The 14,054-nt window shown below is 41.0% G+C and overlaps 1 protein-coding gene across 1 annotated transcript in view; it reads left to right on the plus strand.

Annotated features, from left to right (window-relative positions):
* Arhgap24 (Rho GTPase activating protein 24) overlaps positions 1 to 14,054 on the plus strand; it is a 629,612-nt gene that overhangs the window by 180,848 nt on the left and 434,710 nt on the right. The gene's annotated exons all lie outside the window — the stretch shown is intronic.

Here is a 14,054-nt window from a genome sequence, read left to right on the forward strand (position 1 = left end):
ATGTAAATTCATAACAGAAGATTTTTTTTCCAAAGTCTAAATGTTAAAAACATAACTTACATGCACTACCCACTTAAACCCAACGAAGAGGAAGATCATGGCAGACTTACTGCCATAATGAGTTACTCCACAGGTGCACCCCCAATGATGATGGAGTCCCACCTAGACAAGCCTGTTGCAGGAGAAAATATCTTAAGGTGAAAGTGCATTTTATACCTTGACCTACTGAATACCACAACATAGCAACAGGGCCCTCCAGACAATGTCTCTTGGTTACTTTTGTGATCAGGTGACTGTCTGGGGCCACTGTCACTGCCCAGTACAGAAGAAAGTATCTTAGCACACATTACTAGCCCGGGAAAGAAATAACAATACAGACTTTGAAGAGTTTCTGCTGAATGTGTATAGTTTTTGCATTTTGTCAAAAAAGCATAGGTGAAACCCCCCTAAGTAGGGGGCCATTTGTATTTGATGAAGGCTGCTCATGCTTCTCTCTGCAAATCGAAACCAGAAGACGGAAAGCAGAAGTGCAGGTTCAGCTGGTGACAGATGTTTCCCAAGGCTTCTTGTTTTCCTTCTTAACAGAGGCTTAGCAAGGTACTCAGCCGCTCAGCTACAACTTCGTGCTCCGACCTCCCCGTGAGCTTGGCACTGCCATGAGACCGTGCGCCTGCCAATGGGCCGTGAGCAGAAGCAAGTTGTACCCCATCCAGTCAGTCCTTTGAGCTGCGGACTGCACGCCACCTCGCCACCTCACCTTTCTGTCTGCATCTGGGTGGACCCTGCCCAATCTGGGAAAGTGTGAGCGAGGGATGGTGGTTCAGCTCGCTCCTGTGTGTTTTGAGGCCTCGTACAAAGTGGAGCTGTGGACGGCTCCATGCACGAGACCCAGATATCTGTGCTTTTTAAGGCTGGCCTTTGAAATCTCTTTCGTCCGGAAGCTCAACCTTTATCATAGCTAACATGCACTTAAACTGAAAATATGGGCAGTAAATTAAATTTAGCCCCCTTTATCCTTTCCTTTCTCTGGGAAGCATGGCTTCCTTCAAAGAGAAACTTTTAAAACAGAAAAAAAAATTGAAAATCAGTGTAGGTAAGTGTAACTTTTTATTAACTCAGGTAAAAATAAAGCTTTATCAATTTTCTATCCAATAGCCTATAATTTCCTTACGTGAACAGAAACATCCTAAAGTAGCTATATGAGACATGGTGATTTCTGAAACACATGGCCTTCCCATTATAAAAAAATGTTATTTTTGCAAATGAGTTAGGACTCACAAGATATCAGGGGCATAAATCAAGCATTAATATGTGTTATAGACATAAACCAACTCTGCACGTGAGGAATACGGTCATTCTGTGCTGGGCCAAACATGTATTTATGCAAAATAAAATTGAGAAGAAAATTAAATGTTACTTTCCTCTTATATTATTTGGTCAGAGTGGGTTTTAACTGCATTATTTTGGTAGTTTCTGTGTCATATAGACTGGGGAGAAGTTGCTAATAGGCAAAAATTTAAGAAGTTGCTTTCTTGAATGTTTTATAGATTTGACCCTCCTCTTCTAAAAGATCATGACTCTTTTACCCTATCACAAAAACACATTTTCTCAGTAAATGTTTTGAGAAAGAGAAATTGAATGAATGAGGCAGAAATGTCCACACAGGAGCTAACTGTAACTCTCTCTGTGAATGCCAATTGGGAAATTTATACTTTCTACCCTAAAACATATCTCATATGCCACTCTCCCCAAAAATTATTGAAGAAATATCCTTTACATTTTAAAAGATGAGTTGGGAATAATTTCAGGGGGAAAATATGAACTAACATAGAAAATTACATAGTATAATATGAGCTCATGATCCCAAATAAGGGTCAGATCCTGGGGACCTCAAAGTCTGATCTAATCAGCAACCAGTTTTTGTCCTCCTGCCTGAATGAGTTGTGCGGTCTCTTTGATATTGACAGAAGTCACCAAGTAATATTCATATCAGTGAGGGAAATAAAATATGAAGTATGAGGGTCTGTCTTAAACATGAGGCTATATCTGAAAGAGCTGCCTCTGCTTGCTCTAAAATCCATCACACAAGCAGCAATTTGGGTAAACAGGCCTTTTAAAATCAGTTAATTGATCCTGTTCCTTCTGCCTCCACATAACCCAGTACATCATGAGCCATGTGACCCCAACTCAGCATAGGCCTGACATCTGTCGTTCCTGGCTGCAGTGAAGGAAAGGAGCCCAGCTCTGGGAGCTGGGGATAGAATGTGTCTCTTGCAGCAAGGAGGCTGCCTGTCCTCTTTGGGGCCAATGAGCTGAGAGCATCCAAAGCTAAGGATGACTTCCAGATTGTGGCAGTTACAGTGCAATGATCACCGTGGTTCACTTTCCTAGGCAGCGTTTCACCGTGAGAACCTTGAGTTAGAACCGTTCTTCTATGTAAGTGGTTTTCTGTATAACTGTGTAATCCTCCAGGATCTGAGGAGTCCACAGCACTAAATACTATAAGAAAAAACCCTGTTCTTAAGCATTGGGCAAGAGTTGGCTGTGGCTCAGCACTCTGTTCAGCCAGGGGTGAGGTCAGAGCTAGATTCCATCTACCAGGGAGCCAGCCCTGTAGGAAGCACTCAGGACACTGAAGGTCAGTGTTCTCTTAGGCCTCTCAATTCAATTTAACACTATCTCATCCTCTGGTAACCAATACTCACATTTATCATGACTGAGGGACATGCTCAACTGCATACCTAGCTTTAGAAGTATCATTTTCATGTGGAATTTGTCACTGCTGAATTCAAAATGATCAAGGAAAATGTTCCTACAAACTAAACTCCAAACTGGGCATGGTGGCGCACACCTATGATCCCAGCACTTGAGGGACTAAGGAGGGAGGATTGCTACACTTTGAAGTCAGCCTAGGCCACATTGCGAGTTCTAGACCAGCATAAACTACACAATGAGACCCTGTCTCAAAAATCAGAATAAAACAAAATAAGCTCAAATCGTGAATGAAGAGAAGATTATTTCAAGCAAAAAAGGTCAAAATCTAACGGATGCCCACACATATGTGGCAATATCTCTGTCAACTGTCAGACATTCTTCTCCACTGTCCTGAGGTCTTCTGAGAATTCAACGCTACTCTCCCAGGATGTGTTAGTGAGGACTTTTCTGAAGCTAAGGATGCTCAACTGCTGGTGTTTTATAAGCAGTGGGAAAGCAACCAGACATTGTTTATGCGTTGTCAAGCAGTTTGCCACTTCCAAATCCACTTAGGTTTGAAAACGAAATTTCATTTACACATCCCTAAATGGTTTACCCACCCAAAGACTGTTTTGACAAAACTCTTTGAGAGTCAGAACTTCTTGGATATATGTACATTTTAAAATTTAAATTTAAATTTTTATTGGTACATGTTTACAGTGCATAATGATCACATTCATTATGAGGCATTGTTACAAGGACATATCTTAATTCTTTTGGATGTCCCATTCCCCATATGTTGTTGTTGTTGTTATTATTATTATTATTAATATTATTTGACTTTTTTGTAGAGCACAGGGTCCAACTTCACATTTTGACTTCTGAACACCAGTTAAAATTTGGAACTTCCAGTGATGAGGATAAAAGCCTGATGGGGAAAGGCAGCCCAGTTCCAGTGTGGCTTGGGCCTTAGCAACTGGAGGGATTTGGCCACACTCCCTGATCTGCTGTTTCTCAATTTGGTGACATTCTAGAAATATCTGGAAGCTCAAACCTGATACCCAGATCCCTTCCTCCCCCAGGCTTGGGTTAAACAGACTGACATGGGATCTCAGGTTTCATATTTTTAAAAAGCTTCCTTGGGGGATTTTAACAGGCATCTAGAGTTGATAGAATTTGGGTGTTTAATATATTCATTTGTAAGAAACTAAATAAAAGCGCTCAAGTCTTCTGTGTCTTAGGGATATTGTGAGACTCACTGGAAATAAAGCAATTAACATTTAACATACTATACAATTAATCAGGATGAGAAAATATGACAGAAGCCTTCTGTATGCCTTGGTAGGCATTTATAATATTTCATTTTCAGTGTCTAAATGGATTTAAGAACATTTCAAAATATCTAAAGAGCAAAGATTTATTTACTTGTCAAATACATCCTGATTGCTTTACTATTTTTCACAGGATAAGTGATACAAATAATTTTTGTAATGTTCCTAATAAGAAAAACTTCCTTTTATTTACTTACACATGAAACAATTGGTGCATTACCTTTCTTATTAAATTGGCATACTTACTACCATGTGCATATTTTTATAGGAATATCTCGAGTTTGTGAAACAATTTGACAGTCTTAAGACTTTTATGTTATTTTGTTTGTTTTTATTAATTGTTAGGCAAGAAGAGCTTACACATCCTGTGTGTTTCTGACTACATGGTTATTTGAGGTTATGTCCTGAGGAAGATGCCCTGCGTGCAGAGCCTGAGGTAGAGATTCAGATCTGTGCAATTTATTGAGGGTTTTTCAGGAGGAAGGAAAGTAAGCCGGTCAGCTTGGGAAGCTCATCAGGGACAGATCCTTAGAAGAGCTGAGCTTTGGCCCGGACCCCAAGGGGTGAAAGCAACCCCGCAGAGCTTGTCTCAATGTGGGGGAAGGGGGCTGGGCTTCTACACCCCTGTGACAGTCAGATTTGGGTTGAGGTCAATTCCCAGCCAGCCAGCTCTAAGCCAAGGCATCCGGACGGACTTGCCACAGCTGGAGAAGGGGCCTGCCTGGCACAAGGGACCTGGGAGAGGCACCAGCAGCTTCTAATTCAGGAGCTCTGGCTTCCTGCCCAAAGGATCATCCACACCGTTTGCCCTTCCCTGTTAGGCGTTTCCTTTCTTCGGATGAGATACGCCTTAGGTTCTCATCTTAGCTATCAAGGGAGGTGACACAGACACAAATAGTCGGCACCTCCTGGAGCTCGACAGTCACACTGTGTTGCCTCGATGGACCATTGTCACTGTACAGTATCTCCGCATGCACTTCTAGGACACTTTGATGTGAAAAATTTGGTAATGTGAGAGCACATCATAGCTAAGTAGGTATTCAAAGAAACAGATTTCAAAGAAGGTAATATTATAAACTCTTGGGGAACATGGACAAAATGTTCATGTTGTTGTCTACCCCTTACACAAAATAAAGGTTATTCAGGAAATCTATGCTAAACTTGTGAATAAAATGGCACCGGCAGATGCACTGATGACAAGGAGATGCTGTAAACAGGACAAGATCCAGCCACAATTTTTTCCTAGAATCAAGCCTGTTAAGATGGAAAAATTAAGGAACCAAAGGCAGGGATTCAATTAACAAAATGAAACAAATCCGTTTTAAAAAGATACTGGTACTACACAAGGACAATATTTATCTTTCATGGTAACCTTATTTTCTTTCATTGAAAGAAGTTTGAAGTTATTCCCACAAATGACCGATCGTGGCAATATTCGGTGCAGTTCTTCTCTGTTAACCAGTTAGGGCTCTGTCGATCTGACAATGATCGTGAAAAGCATTCCTTTGTCTCTCTGCAATTACCTCAGGCCAAAGGTCCATCAGTCTTCCAACACATTCTCTTGGCACAGAACATGATTTCCTTAAACGGTGCTGGAACTTCCTTCTGGGGTCACAGGAAAACATGGCAGGTGTGTCACAGCGTCCACCCGCTCCTGTCTACTGCAGACAGACACTGTTATACACTCTCGACAGCTTCTGCCTCATCAACAGCTTCCAGGAAGCGCACCTTTTACTCATGGCATTCTCAGATTAAGAATGATGGCCTGCATCTGGGAATAATATTATTTTGATTTTTTTTTAATCCTCGATCCATAATTCCCTAAAGATCGCAAATCTGCGATGCTAAACCTAGCACTTATTTCACTTTCTCACCTCCACCATGCCCCAGCTGTCTGAAATCCACAGTCTTCTGTGATGGCCCACTCCACCATTTGAGATTTGCACTATTTCTATTGGAAAACATTAGCGCATGGACAAGTGTTTCCTGAGAGTTTCGTAAGATACCAAGGAGTAAATACATCTTGAATTCAGAAATCAACATAAATATGTTGCCCTCCCCCTAGGAAGGAAGCACTGCGGTGAGAGAAAGAGGTCCTGGGAATTTCTCCTTGATGGGTGGCAGATGTATGGGTCTCTTTTTATCTCTGCATAGTTGCCTTGGGCGTCTCCGGAGGAAGCCAGAGCTGCTCAGAAAGGTGAGGTTCTCAGCTAAGGAAACGATAAAGTCATTGATGTTAACACATAGTTTTCCTCAGTACCCTGCTCCCACCAGTTGGTTCTCTACCTTTTTCCTTTGCCAACCCACATGAGAGATGCATCTGACCTAATGGACGCTGCCCCATAGGAGGAGTGTCTAGGGTGGGGTGAAGTCCTGGCAAGGTGGCTGTAGCTCCAGCTATACTGAGTTATAGTTTAACTCTATTCCTTTCTTTCCTGCAAAAGAAGCATATGACAATGAGACAGAAGGCCGTGGGCACCTTACCTAGAGAGATAATATCTAATCCACTGTATCACTACTCATATTCACTTGAAATCTTGTTCCTTTAACTATTTGTGACCAGATCTTAATAAGTCTACTTCAGTGGATTAAGAAATGACTACCAAATTAGTAAAGCTCACTCCTGGGTGTGTCTGGGAAGGTTATGGAGGTGTGGCCTTGAGTACTATAACTGGTCTTTCACTTTTTCCTTGCTAGTGCTGTTCCTTGGCTCTGCTTCTGGGCAACCATGATCTAAGCAGCTTTGCTCCACCATGCCTTTCCGCCATGATGTTTCTGCCTTGGAGCCAGTCGACAATGGACAGAATCCTTTAAACTGCAGGTGTTGGGTGTTGGGTCTCCACCATAGCAAAGCTGACTGATTGTAATACCACTGACCTCCAATAATTTCTCCCATGCATCACAGCTTTGCACATACTCAGACCAAGGCAACAGGCTGCTCAGAAGAAGTACTCAGTCCCCTGATGTGACTCCTTGACGTAAGAAGTAGTGGGGTATCCGAGGGGCCGTCACTAGAGAGAGGTGAAGAGCTGGTCCTATCCATGCAGCTATGAGTAAATCTTTCCAAGCACCACTTCATCATGAGACAGGATTAAAAGATTTCTAAAATCTGTAAACATAAAAATCTGATAGTCTGACATCAGCAAGGTTGAATTAATTATACCTCAGTGATTAGCTAACATATCCCTCTTCCACACAAACCCCTACAAACCTAGGAAGGTAAGGTCAGTGAAAATGCACACCATGCACTCTGGCTCTGTGCCTGGTGATCAATGAAGGGCTTTGCATGGATTATCTAAAATCCTTTCAATAATTGGGAAGAGTAAAGGCTAATCTCATTTTACAGATGAGGGAACAGATTTCAAAGGTTTGAGGGTCTCACATCAAGTCAGATATACAACCCCCCGTCAATGCCATGTATTTCCAAGTTCATCACAGTTTGGCAGATCAAATAGAATTAGCAGTCAGGATCTTACTCTTTTGAAGTTTAAAAATTCTGAGTAAAGATACAAGATCCCAATAATGAATGTAACTGTACTGTATACCTAGAATGTACCAATAAACTCAATAAAAAGGAAAAAAAATTAAATTTAAAAAATTCTGAGTATCCCGAATGTTCAAAACAGGCTACAGGAAATACATGAAAATATAGCCATATGATGCAGTGCTACCAATTAAAAATGATGTGAACTTCTCAAGTATAGTGTTGAGTGAAAGAAAATACAAAAAATGATATCTATAAAGATACTTACTGATATATAAATCCATTCACATCAATTAAATTTGGGAGGTAGGATTAGGGTGAATTCTATTTTTCTTCTTTTTCCCTTTGAGGATTTATAAATCTTCTATAATAAATACTGTGATCTGTTGAATGTGTATGTTCATCTTTAAAATAAGAATAATGATGGAACCTACCTCAAAGAGTTATTATGAAGGTTCCATGACAAGATCTTGTACAATGCTCACCCCAAGACCTGGCCTGTCATAGAGGTCCTGACCATGATTTGTGTAGAGTACAGTCCAGAGACAAGTCTTAGAACAGGAGAGGGAGTTATGTATAGGAAATTAGCCAGAATCTAGGGACTCCCTCTGCAGGAACTGTATTCATGAATCTATGAATCTAAAGACCTGATGGTCCAAAACATTTTAGAAAAGAAAATTTGCTTTTTTATTAGGTAAATTTCAAAACCAGCTAAAGTGATCTTCAGGAAAATAGGGGATATTGTCAGAATCCCAGTGAAAATGTAAATCAGCAATCCACTAGGTTTTCCGCACAATCATCCTGAAGCAGAGTTCTGTGCTACATTCTTAGCATAGGTTTTCAATTTTCCCAGTCTGTTCAGGGTGAGTACCTGACAAATAGTTGAATGCTTGCCCTCTGGATGGTGGATACAGACAGCTGAGCAATGAGCCTGGGAATTCTGAAATCCAAATCAGATGACATTCTTATAACTTAATTATCATGAGTTCTATAACATTCTTTTATCTGTCAACATTACCATATTAAAATTTTATGATGCCTGAAATGTTTATTCCTGCAGTCAACATCACTCCAGGTTGCAATTTTTCTCCCTCCCAAATATATTGCGATTTCACTAGATGGTTGTTTTTATTTTATCATCTGTCATGATAAAAGCTGGAACAACCTCAAGTTGGAATGTTTACTGTCAGTGCGTCAACGTTTTTTATGGTGACACCACCGTATTCTATTGTGTGCAATTTGGAGCCACAACAGGCTCGGAGCTGTGTGTGCCAAGGTATGAAAAGAGGAAGGAGAAACAAGTGGGAGGCTGTTTCTGTCACTTGCCTGAGTTTTCCTAGTCTCATAGGAAAAGACTTTGCCATCAATATCACACGCATCATCCTGGTTTTATAAGCAAATTATACACCTTTGGCTGTGCTGCATTTGTTTTATACTGGTAGTGTCCTTTGGGGAGAGATTCCAGTCTTTCTTCCTGATGTGCCTTGCACATCTGTACTGTGTCTCATTTCTATTTCTAAAGAGAGGAGATGGGTTAATAGCTGTATAGATAGAAAATTGTTTTCAGAAGGAGTTGGGAACAGAGCTGTAAAACTGTAATGTCTTCCAGACCAACTTTTTGTCATAGAGGCAATCATATAACAAACACTCGGGATTCGTCAGACCCAATGATTTTCTCCCACTTCTCCTGTTCCCCCGTGTAGGTTCACTTCTTTTAATAACATCCTTTAATAACTTGCCTTTCTGGGAAATACTCTCATCTGAGTATTTTAAAATGTGAGCTTTCTCTGTCAATCATTTGGACTTAGATTTTCTTGTCATCTGCCTTTCATTAGTGCCTGTGATAACTGTAGATTCTCGTCTCCTTTTCTTTTCACATTATTGTCTTCCAATGCACTTATCTAAAGCATCATTGTTTAAACCTGATGTCTACGTCAACTTTCTAATGCGGAATTCAGACTTTAGGCCTCCTCAGTTGTATTATTTTCCTTCTACCTGTCTTGAGAACCTCATCATTTGATCCTGTTAAGAAATTCCTGTGCTTTGTTTCTGATTTTTCTTGTCAAGTAGAGTTCCCTTGTTGTATGAATTGCAACTCTTCACTGACTTGGCAAACCACCTACCTGTCATTCACACCCAAGTTGCATAATTCATGCTTGTAAACTTGCTCCTATTTCACTAAATTAGAATCCGTCAGGTACACTAGGAGGAACAGGGTCTCTGATCCATACATTTTCACTGAATCCCACAAATACTTCTCATCTTGTGATGTTCTCTACTAGTGGTGAAGTTATCCTTAAGCAAGTCTTTTCCTTTTTAAATTTTTTTCTTTTTAAAGCTTTACCCTCTTGCCTCGTACTTGGGGGCAGACCTTCCTTAGGAACCTTCTGCTGTGTTTGGGGGTCACAGTAACTCACTGGGGAAGCTGGGTCTACCCCAGAACTGTGTTATTGCTAAGAACCACAGAGCGCACCACTTCTGGAGACTACCAGACAAGCACACCCAGTTTTTCCTCCCTGAAGACAAAGAGGGGAGGGATCCCAAGGAAGAGCTTCACACCTTAAATCTGCTCTCAAGTCCCTAGACTCACCACATCTTTCTCCCTGCGTTTCACTCCTGAAATAGCTTTTGCTTTCTTCTCTCAAATAGTATTTTTAGCTTCTATAAGCCTCCCTTTTATTTTCTCTTTCCTTGGCAATGTTGCATATGTCTTGGGGGGCTCTTCTTAAACAGTCTACCTCTATTTGGTGGCAACTAAATAACTCTTTCATTGGAAATTTCAGCTGAAGGACTTCCTTGGATTTTCCCATAGACACACAGCATCAGCCAGGGCTCAGATGTGCCTGACTTGCTCAACTCTAAGTTACATTGTATGTGGTAAAAGTGGCTGTCAGAAGTAAAGTCATGCTGCCAGGAAATTTTAGAACCAAAATTCTGTGGGGATTCTGATCTGCAATCTGGGGATGAGGAAATGTAAGTACAGAGAGGCTGCTGCAGTCTTCTGAACCCTGATATTAAGCCATATTCGAAGTGCTTCAGTTTTATTTTTCCCTCTCTCCTAGGCCATTTTATCTATTTTTTTCTGGAAGGTTTTCCGACTTCTGAAAGAAAAAAGCTAAGTTTTATTCCTTTGATGTCTTTTTATAAGGTTACAAACATAAAACATTATCTGGTGCAGTAACACTATTTAGTATATTTTTATATTTTATGTCATAGGACCTAAACTACTGTTTCTTTTGCTTTTTATTTTCTTCAGGTAGCTTTTCTCAGACTTTCTCTAATTCACTTATCCCCCTTTCTCTCCCCATTCCTCATACCCTTCACCGGGCCACTTCCCGTCTTCTGTAGGAGGAGAAATGGGTAAATATTATTCATTTGGTCATATTTACCAAGGCTTGGTGCATAGTCAGGAACATGACAGAAGCTGTCATTCTGAAGTAGCCTTTCTGGGTGGATTTTTGAAGTTTGGTAATGATCTCAGGCTTACCAGGAGAGTGGAGGGTAGCAACGTCTCTCACTGCATAGCCGGGGGATCAGTACTTAGGGGCTTGTATCCACGCATTCAGAATGAATCTCCCGAATAGAGTACTAGCATTTCAACTTCTGACATGAGTGAAACTGAAATGTTTTGGTTGAAAACATACTTTTACTTTTAATTCGGAAGCCTCCTGTGTGCCTCCCCCTGCCTGAGTCCAGTCAACCGCTCCATGGCGAGTGGGATGAACAGAGGGCACCTGTTTGAGAGCCCTGGGATGTGGTGTATCCAGACTGCCGATGCCCTTGATCTAGAGGATGCAGGTCGCACTTTGTCAAGGATGCTGCTCCCCAGCCTTCCTTTGACACAGGAGATAAATGGAAATCTTAGAGAATGGCTGACAGAACAAGGGCAGCCCCACAAGGATGGTTCTTTGGGAGTAATGAAGCCCTCTTCTTTCCAAATGTCAGGGTTCCCAGATAGAGTGAATCAGAGTGGGTGCTTCTGAAAAGCTTTCCCTATACTGGCTCCCTGGAAAGAACCATCTATCATACTTTTTATTTATGTTTCTAGACATTAGTTATTAAGCAAATTCAAAAGGAGGAAAATGTGAATGAACTGCGGTGGATCCAAACATGACTAGTGGCAGAAATTCTAAAAAGTTCAAAATAGCAACAATGCAGTCAGAGCCCTCCTAGCTCTGGGACTCATGCAGTGACTCATTCTTTTCCTTCTGATCTTTGTGAGACCCTCCCGTGTTTACTCAGATATTAAAATGTTAATTTCAAAATAGAGCATCACATTGTTTTTGATATTGTTTTTTCTAAAAGAGAATCATTGTTTTTAATAGCCTTTCTCCCTTGTATAGTAACTTTGATGTTCTTAACTGACATTTTATCCTCTGGCTTTCGTGAATCACCCCAACTTCTTCTTTTGTTAGTAAAGGCATGTGATATTTTTATCTACTTGGCATTTAATCTATTAGATGTCATATATCTGCTCTGGCATATTTTGTTATTATTGTGTTTAGCAGCTTGGTTGTGCTTTGTTTTAATGGGATCAACCATGTCTCTGAGGTCAGAATGGAAGGTAGACTAAGACCTGCGTGTAGATATTGCTCCATATGGGCACTGACCATACGCATATCTATGTGATCCATAGGGAAGAGAGTAGGTCAGTGCAATATTAATAACCTGCATCACTTATAAACACTATCTGTGGCTTCTTTAATTGAAAATATGTTATAAACTTATTAATTGATTATTTCTGGAATTTTCCATGCAATATTTTCAGACTGCTGTTGACCACGGGTAAACTGAAATAGCTGTGAACACCACTAGATAAGAGATAATGGCAGTCTGAAAATATTACATGGAAAATTCCAGAAAGAGTCAATTAATAAGTTTTAAATGGAGTGCCTTTCTGAATAGTCCAATGAATTCTTATGCCATCCCACCCCATCCTTCCAGGGACATAAGTTGTCCCTTGGCATACCCACGCTGTCTATACTGCCTGCCCATCAGGCGTTCGGCAGCTGTGTTGGTTAGATCTATTGTCTTGATGCCTCAGTGCTTGTACTAGGATAACGCCAATTTTCCTTAAAAATGGAATTCTGGAAGTTCTGAGACATCCCCTGCAGATTGGGAGGGAGTACTGCACCCTATACATCAAGTAATGACCATGAAAGGACATATGCTTTTTGGATCCCTACTTATAGCGTAAACCATTGACCGAGACTTTCAGAGCCAACGAAACTTAGGCCTTTAGAGGCCAAAAGTATTATGTGATGTACATGCTTCCCGCTTCTCAGTCTGGGTCCTTGGGAGCGATGTTGGTATCAGCCATAGGAGCAGCAACCTTATGACAATAAAGACAGGGGATGTGGAGAACAAGAGATGGGCAATTCTTCTATCATTAAGTGGGAAGGTTCTTCGGCAACTGTGTATTAATAACTGAGGGCTAGCTAGTCTCTAGGAAACTGTGCCACTGAAGAAAATAGGAAAATTGCTAGCTTGTCATTTCGAAACATATCAATCACCAACAATTTCACATTCAGTTAAGATGTCACAAAAGCAATGCTTTGCACTATCACACGATGTTGTTTATTCCCTGTTGGCTTTGACTCTGTCCTTGCTTCTCATTCCTCACTCTGACCAAGCCAAATTCCCAGCATGGACTTGCTCCAGGGTAACCATGGCCTGGCTCTCCTGGTGGTGGCTCTATGTGGTCACTTCGCTTATCCTGGCTTCTCTACCAGTGCATTTCTCAGCCCAGTACTCCTGGACTCTGAATCTTGTACTGTTCCAAATGGCTTCTTTTCCAAAGAGGGCAGGGACTCTTTTAATTCCCTAGAAGAAAATAATTGTTCAGCTCTGCTCCTTCCTCTGTTTTCTTCCCTGGGTGGTCATCAGCTAAAACAGTCAGTATTACTCCTGACAGCATTTCTGTTCTGTCATGTTTTGGTCATCTGGCCCCTATTGTGTTTGTTAACTTTTTAGGCCCCGTGTATTTCATGAAATGTCACAGGAATTTCATAACCTTTTCTTCTCTTGACAAGCTCTAAATTACTGGTGCGTGACTTCAACCATCTAACAAATTAATATTAGAGAGCTAGTTATGCACACATAGCTGGGTCAATTCATAATGATGATTGTTGGCTTTGTGGGGCTCGAGAGACACATGTGTCAATGTTGGTGGCTTTAAGTGGCTAATGGTAATCTTGTTAAAAGTTAAGTTTGTGCGAATGGATTGGCCTGATGAATAAGACATGTTGTTCCCCCAATGCCTCAGGAATGACAAACTCGCGGGAGAAGAAGTTCTGATGGAGGACGTCATGACTGAGTGGACTCTGACCCTGTCCTAGTTGAAGTAGTCTTCTTGGATATTGGCTCTCCCGTTCATTCTGTCCCATTTCCTCGGTTTCTTCACTTGAAATTTCCCTTCTGAAAGCCTTTCCTGCTTCTATAACAGATGTGTACACAGTGAGGACTGGGTGAATAATCAAGAATGTATCAGTTCCTGGAGAAAGTTCATAGCATTGTCTCTTCGAATAACTTGTCAAAAAAAAAAA

This window comes from Fukomys damarensis, unplaced genomic scaffold, assembly GCF_012274545.1.
Source record: "Fukomys damarensis isolate Sample0158 unplaced genomic scaffold, DMR_v1.0_HiC HiC_scaffold_37, whole genome shotgun sequence".
NCBI lineage: Eukaryota > Metazoa > Chordata > Mammalia > Rodentia > Bathyergidae > Fukomys > Fukomys damarensis.